The following is a 7,047-nucleotide window of genomic DNA, read 5'->3' as shown; positions in this document are numbered from 1 at the left end:
AATAATAAGTAAATATTGCATTAAAAAACTATTATAATATTATCATTTGATATTAAAACAAGAAAATTAGAATAAATAAATATACAATATAAGAATAGTGAGATAATTAACATTTAAAAATCAATACAAATGCAACAAAAAATAAACAATATAAGAATAAACTAAATTACACATCAATCTGAAAAATGTATAGTAAAATAAATATTAAATGAATATGAATATAAATATTACATTAAGCATCTAAAGTAATATTAAAATAAGTAAGTTAATAATATAAGAAAAAATCAATACTAAATAAATATATAATATAAGAAATATAAATATTTCATTAAACATCTATCATGTTATTATAATTTGATATAAAGCAAGAAAATTAGAATATGTATATATACAATATAAGAAAAAATAATAATAATAATTAAATATAAAATATAAAAATGGAAAAACTATATTAAATATCTATCTTAAAAATGTATATAAAAAATATACAATATAACAAATAGAAATATCACATTAAACATCTATCATAATATAAAAATAAATAAATATACAATATTAGAAATAAAAAACTATATTAAACATCTATCTGAAAATTGTATACTAAAATAAATAATAACTAAATATACAGTATATAAAATATAAATATTACATTAAACATTTATCATTATATTACCATTAGATATAAAAGTAATAAAATTAGATTAATTAAATATATAATGTAAGAAACAATAAATAATAAAGACTTTTATAAAAAATAATAAATAATAAGTAAATATACAATATAAGAAATTTAAAAACTACAATAAACATCTATCTGAAAAATGTATACTTTTACATTTTTATTATTTTTAAATATTTTTATAAGTAAATGAATAATATAAAAATAAATAATAAGTAAATATACAATATAAGAAATAGAAATATTACATTAAACATTTATCATAATATTATCATTTAATATAAAAGCAAGAAAATTAAAATAAGTAAATATAAAATATAAGAAAAAAAAAAGTAAATATAAAATATAAGAAATAGAAAAACTAAATTAACATCTATCTAAAAATTTAATAATAAATAAATAATCAGTAAATATACAATATAAAAAATATAAATATTACATTAAACATCTATCGTAATATTAGAATAAGTAAATATGCAATTTAAGAAAAAATAAATAATAAATAAATATGCACTAGATGAAATACAAATATTACGTTAAAAAATTATCTCAATATTGTTATTTAATATAAAAGAAAAAATATTAGAATAAATAAATATACAATATAATAAAAAAACTAAACAATAATTAAATGTACAATATAAGAAATAAGAATATTACATTAAATATCTAGCGTAGTATTAGTATAAGTAAATATACAATATAGAATGAAATAAATAATAATAATAATATATAATATAAGAAGTAAAAAAAGTATATTAACTATCTATCTGAAAAATGTTAAATAAAATAAATAATCAGTAAATAATATATTAAAAATATATATTAGTATTACCATTTGTTATAAAACAATAAGAATAGTTAGATAATTAACATTTGAAAATTAATATAGTTCTCGCGCGAATTAATCTCTAGTCAGCACAATAATAACAGAAGAGGTCTCTCCAGCCATGACACATCAGCTTTTTAAAGCTTTGTAAAACTGCGACATCAATTAATGAAAAAAACCTCAAAACCCAATGAAAACATTTTATGTGTCCACATCATTGTATACGTAAGCTTCTCTTCTTCTCTTAATATGTTTTGTCGTCGAAGCAATGTTCTTCACAAACGCCTGCGATCAAACAAGCCCATCGTCCCCGAATGTCATATATTGTTTACGGTCAGATTTCTAGAAGAGAGTGGCAGATTCAGATGACCATTCACCATTATTCATATGAGGAGCCAGCTGAAAGATACCTGGTCCGTGTTTGAAGATCAATCTCGAGGTTTTCTAGATGGAGAAGGATCAGTTTTTTTTGCCTATTGCTTCGTTGATGAAGATGAAGTGGTTTCGTTAAGTGAAACCACCATCCATGCTACCATCACCAGGTGCTCCAACGACACTTGTTCCGGCTATCATCATATTCGGTGACTGTGATTGATATCAGAGCCGAACCTTTTCAGAGCTGCAACGCTTCTTCATTAAGTATTCCCACCTTATCTAAGTCCAAAGATTCAGGCAGCAACCTTTGCACTGGTATGAATTTCACTTATGCAACTTCATATTATGATGACAATGCAGCTCTCTTATCATTGTGAGTGACTGTTTTTTCTCATTTGTTACATTCTTTTTTTTTTTAATGAATGTTAAATTTATTCAACTCAAAAACCCTTTTTACAATGAATGCATCATGTTTTCTATTTGTAATCTAGATTAACAAAAACTTCAGAAAGAATATGTTATCGAGCTTCCAACCATCTCCTCATAGTGTCCTCATGTCCTTTTCCTCCCAGCAACCTGATCGTGGAGATCTTGTTTCTGATGTGTTTTTCAATGTGGCACTGCATTTGTGTCGCAGTTTGTGACAGTTCACCATGATTTGTTACATTCTTTCTTTTTTTGTATATACTCTTCTTTTCTTTGCAGCACGCTATTCCATTGTATCATCAGTGTTTCAAGGAATACAAGAGCGAACTCATAAAAGTTGCAGGAAGCAAACAATTTCATTCAAATTATTTCATTTTTGTTGTTCTTACTTTCAATGTGGTTTTCAGCGTAAAGTTAAAGATCTAGGTGGACATGTATATATATGTATTTCATGAAAGTTTTAAAACCTTGTTAAGGGGTCGTTAAACCCTTCAAAAATGGTAAAACTTACTCCCATGGAAACAATTTCTCCTGATTATTGATGTGGTGATGATGTGAAAGCCTCTTAAGAAGAACGGTTGCAAGTGCTTGTTTGACATGTCTCGCAATGTCTCTGAAATCTGATTTAAGTTCTAGCAGAGTACAAGTCCCCGTTAAAGCAGTGTATTTTTTTCTGAAGAAAATTAGATTCAGTTTTGTCTTACAAGTTACAAGCAGGTGTGCAAGAATATATGGACAATTTTCACAAGCGGTGCACCATAACATGTGTCCCGCTCAATTGATGAGGGGTTGTTTTCTTTCTATGCTTGGACAACAAAATAGTTTAATTTAGTGTACAAGATCAAATGTCCACAACAGAGTCCAAACACACTGATCTACATAACAATATAACTTTCTTTCAATTTCTTAAAATAAACATTACTCAGGAAACATTAACACAAACCTATCAGCTATGAAATAGCACAAACTTGCATCGGAATCAAATAACATATTGGATAGATAAAATGGTATCTCACTAACAACAAACAAACACACAATTAAAGGGAGAAAACTCATTAAGCACCAAACATTGCAGAGAAATAGTGTCAGCACTGAACAGCTAGGAACCAAATAAAATTTTCTCATCAAATACAACTCGAAGATTAAAAAAAAGTGTAAATTTGGAAGGATACTCCAGAAAATGAACTTACGGATAATAGTAACGAATACATAGAAGAAATCTGACTCGTCTTCGAAGCTACATCAGCATTATATAAACAACATAATTAATAGAAAGTTAAACTTTTTTTAATATCAAACAAATAAGAATTTTACTTCAGTTTAAATTAATTAAATAAAAAGTTTATGTGAAGAACCGATCTTTACAATGTATTTCTACCAGTACACAAATATAGTATTAACATAAAAATAATTGAGCAAACTTCTTAGTAAACAAAAACATAAACTATACATTACAAACAAAACTTCTAAACTTTTTAGAAATACTATGAAATTAGAAGGAGACAAAAGTTTCTCAAAAACATCAGAATCTTTAAAATTCTCTCAAAGTTTAAAATTAAAACCTAAGTCTATTAATATTTACTAATCACATATTTTAAAACAAATATTTCAATATTATCAAGAAATTGTAAAAAATCATTTATCTAAGTAAATATAAATTTTATATAAATAGTATAGTATTTACCTAGTATAGTATTAGTCAATATGTCTTGTGTTCGCCTACAGAAAAATGTTTTCATTAATGAAATCGTTATTAAATCGTTATTTAGACAACTTTTAAGTCCTACAATTTTCTCCTTGGCTGTCATCCGAGTGTCTTCATCAACAAGTATAATTTTGCATTTTTCTTATTTTTTTTCATCAAATATATAGATCAGATATCTAATATTCGATTACAATTATTCAAAATAAAAAATGAATTATTTTAATGGAATTAATTTGTTAGTTGAGTATAGTGAAATCACCACGGTTGCTCACCGCTGAGCATTTCATCTCTGTGTAATCGCTTACACGATCTTGTTTTCAGACCACATAATAATACGAGGGTTTATGCCTAAATTTTCTAATCGAGAGTAAGATTTTTGGATCAATCCACATGATATTTTAAAATTGTTAAATCCAGATTTATCATAAGTTTTCCAACCTAAAATCAACTGGAGTAGTCATACTTGTTTATATATTATTGATATAAAACTTTCAATCATTTAACCGAAATCATGAAAGTAGTTATGAAAATTTAGAACTTTCACTGTCAATTAACTACTTCTATAATTTCATATCAGAACATGACAATCAAATGAAAGTTGATTTTGGATAGAAGAAAGCCCAAGTTAAAGCCCAAACAAATCAGCACCTTCATGTGTCAGAGAAAAGTGTTAATGAGGTTTAATGTAATATCTTAAATCATATTCATATCAAACCCAATCAAAACTTCAAAACTTTATTTTGGATAGCATTAGTACTTAGTATTCACTTACATGGTATTTAAAAGAACGTAGTGTTAGAATATTATTGAAAATGAGGGAGGATAAAGCACTCCAACTATTGTTATCACCAATTAACTTTGAATTGAAAAACGCAACACTTACAAAAATGAAAGCATCTTTAAAAGCTCCAGAACTAACCGCACTTACCACATTTATAACTTTATCATACGAATTGGTTTTTGAATTGCATAAATTTTATTAGTTGCATATAAACTTATAGATAGCCCTTGACAATGTCTGATATTAGGCCCATTCTGTGTTCTGGCTAATTCTCTTGCTGTATTTTCTGTTTGTTTTTGTCTGAGGAAATGTGTAGGTTCATGGTCACAACTCACAAGACGTCAAAACCCACCTGCACTACTACTTCATTCAGCACTGTATGGTCTTTTTCCAAAGTCATTAAATCAATAAATAAATAAAAAAGAACTTAACTTTGAAACATTATTGCTATTCGCACCACATCTCCATTACTTTTTGACTTTTGTTGCTTTGCTTTATTTCAAAACCACAAAATGATTAACTTTTTGGTAACTAGTAAATTAGATTTTACACAGTGAATAAGGTGTTTTCTCTCCTATTGTATTTGTTGTTGTTTAGAATCTACCTATTCGAATTATTATTTCTACATATATAAAAAGAAACACTTGGCATCTAAATCTTGATATATAATGCACATATATTGAAGAAATTTAGGTACAAACATCATCGCAAAAAAAAGGATTAGATTCTAGTGAGAGTTGAACAAAAAAAAAGATTCTACTGAGTAAGATTACCAATAGAATATCGAACAAAATTGTTTTTTATTAAAATAGTGCGAAGTGAAAAAAAAAAGGAAATACTTTTATTTCTTATAAAGGAAAGAAAAGTTGTAAATGGGTCAACCGCAATCGCTCTCAATGGCACCACTATAGTGGAAGTAGGGCCCTCAACATCAACTCTCTTCACATGAGAATTTTCAAAGGAAAGAGATAGATACGGTCCACCACATGCTAAGAGATCGAGTCAAGTTTAATTTAATTTGGTCTAAAGACCATTTAATGAAACTATTAATTAATTAATTGCTTCGGTAGACCACGTCCCTTTTGTGCTACCAATTAAAACACCTAAATTTGAAAGTTTCTAACAAGCCTTATTCTTTTTCTTCTTTTCTACACAAAAACCTTTGACCAAGAAATATTCAAGGCACAATTAAAATATCAGTCAGAATAATTAGATGGGGCATTTTGCAAATATGCCCATTACCTCTCAATCCATATGCCTTAGTCCACTTTCAATTATATTTGAAAATGACTTTTAACTATGACTTTTGACCCAAGATATTATCTCCAAACAATGACCAAAAGTAATTTGTACTCTAGTGTTTCAAACCGTAAACAGACTATATACAGAAGCCAGTAACTATCATATAAGACGTTTAAAAACATCCCCTATATATTAATTAGTAAACATTTGAAAAATTAAAACCTTAATTTTGTATTAATTAAAAAAAATCTCAAATCCTAGGTGCCACTCTAAATGCCTTATAAATTCAATTTCAAATAATTCTAGAACATCTAATATAAAGTATAGTTTAATCTAATGGTGTCACATTATTCCATAATTATATAACACTAGAGAACATTATATTAACCTAAAATATAAGAAATATGTATTCTTTCTTTAAATAAAAGTTACGGAATTACCTAATATGATTTACATATATACGGCAATTAATTATTATGAATAATAAAGATTTGATAACAATTTTTGCATCATTCTTCATTTTTGTTTAAATTTATATTATTAAAAAAAATAATATAATAAAAAAATTAAATTTTTTCTTATATCTTATATTTTGAATTTTTTAAAATGACTTTAAATTACAAAAATGAAGAAACCTTATATGTTATATTATTTTTTTTAAAACGACTTTAAAATACAAAAAAGAGAACACCTTATATGCTATATTTTTCTTATATATTAGAATTTTCTTATATGTTATATTTTAAAATTTTTTAAAACGACTTTAAATTACAAAAATGTAAATTTTCCTTAAGTATACGACTAAAAACATTAAAATGACATGTATTAATTCGACGGTTGATTTGAAAGCTTTCAAAACCATATGTAAGAAAAAAGCCAAAATAATTTAACTGTGAAAACAATACTGTTCACTTTTTTCAAGTATGTGTTCGAGCGAAAAAATAAGGTTTTTATGTCATAATTTGTTTAATGTCCACTAGAAAACATTATATTAACCTAAAATATAAGAA

This window comes from Brassica oleracea, chromosome C7, assembly GCF_000695525.1.
Source record: "Brassica oleracea var. oleracea cultivar TO1000 chromosome C7, BOL, whole genome shotgun sequence".
Lineage (NCBI taxonomy): Eukaryota > Viridiplantae > Streptophyta > Magnoliopsida > Brassicales > Brassicaceae > Brassica > Brassica oleracea.
The sequence above is the reverse complement of the archived record's forward strand: the minus strand, read 5'-3'. Positions refer to the sequence as shown.